Genomic DNA, 1,749 nt, shown 5'->3' with positions numbered 1-1,749 from the left:
TGGCTACAGACTTTTTATTCTCTTTATGGTGCGCATTGACTATTAGTGCGTCTAGCTACAATTTAGCTTTGGTGTTATTTAACGTTAACATTCATGTTGGCAAACTAAGAATATTGTTGAGGTGAGACGAGACGATAGTGTTTACACTGCAAACCAGTTGTGAATGTAGCTATCAGAATAAACGGTAAACAGCTGAAGCGTAGACTTCATTTCCTGTTCTTTTCCCCATTGAGTGATTTCCATGTGTCCAAGATTTATCCTTATTGGATGTAAAATGTCGTCTGCTTTACTGTATATTCGCTATGCTTGGAATACTGCTTCAATATTTCATAAATTTTACTTCAAAAAAGAGAAATAATTCCATATCTAGGTAAATAAGTTTGTAGTAGTAGACCTCTTGACTCGGAGAGGTAATATTTTGGTTTTCCCAACTTGTTTTAAATTAGTGCACTTTGTGTTGACGACAATAATTAAATTAAGACTCCCAGGTTTAAATTTACTTTTAAACTATACATAAATTTAGTAAAGCTGAATTAAAGAGTAAACACGCACTTTGAAATATTAACATCAAAAGCTGTTCATGGAATATCGAAATGGAGCTTTATAGCTACATAACTACTAAAAGAATCGTCAAGCCGAAACATATTTACCATATTTTCATTTAATACTCAAGTTTAACTTAAGTAATTAAATAAATGTAATTTATATTAATTATTTTAATCGTCAGTATTTTCCTTAATTCTAGTTAAGTCGTTTTAAGAGACGTTATTCTTAAAATCATTTAAACATAGATATTGTTGACGTTGACTTCTAGCATAAACGTTTTTCACAATTTTTGCTAGGTGTGGTTATGTAACCAGAACTAGCTTTGCGATGGTGTTGTGGGTGGGTGAGAGTGTGCGTGTTTGTGGCCCAGGCTACACGAGAAACAAGCGTGGATAGAAACCGATCAAGACAAGATCTACTATCTCCTTGGATTGCGAAAGAAAGTATTTAGCGCTATTATACGAGCTTACAGTAGTTTTCCTTTCGGGACCCTTTTTTAGCCACATCGCATGATGAACATCTAAGATGTGGGTCTTAGTTTGACCTGGCCTGTTGGTGGTGGTGGCGTCGTGAAAGAGAACTGCCTTTAAAATTCCTGTCACCTTTTTATCCCGCTCCCCTATTGAAAAATTCAAAGAAATCAACGGGAATTTTTAAGAAGCAAAAGGAAGTATATACCGACGTTATATTTAGAATGGTTTTAAGGCGGTGTTTATTATTGCAAGTTACGTCTATTTCTCCAGAAATCGAGAAGAGTTTTAAAAGAAGGTACTAGCTTGGGGCCTCAGATATTACAATTATAACGTAAGTAAAGGATTAAGGGTTATAATTTTTTGTTAGGGCATCGAGGGGCTATTCACTCTGATCTTCAGTACTTATTTTAATGGGTGCTTTCTGGTATATCGTTTTACCACTATTGAAGGATGTGAATCGTGGGGTACTTACGTTTTCCGTTCGTGTCACACTATTATAATTATAACCAAGAAGGAATTTACTATAAGAAGGCCTAAAAAGGAGTCCGGTGCGCGAGTGATAGTTGACAATCCCCCCTCATGTGTGGGGGAAGGGTGGAAACGGAGGCGGGACTTAATATCTTATCTTACTCTATGTTTTCCACCATCTATCTCTTTTACCATCTCGTTAAAGGCCGACTTCCATCGAGAAGGGTTCTAGCGAACTGAAAACCGAGCATCGAGACTAACA

This window comes from Phalangium opilio, unplaced genomic scaffold, assembly GCF_054372755.1.
Source record: "Phalangium opilio isolate 3A_F unplaced genomic scaffold, DU_Popi_V2 ptg000352l_1, whole genome shotgun sequence".
Taxonomy (NCBI): Eukaryota; Metazoa; Arthropoda; class Arachnida; order Opiliones; family Phalangiidae; genus Phalangium; species Phalangium opilio.
This window is presented reverse-complemented; position numbering follows the sequence as displayed.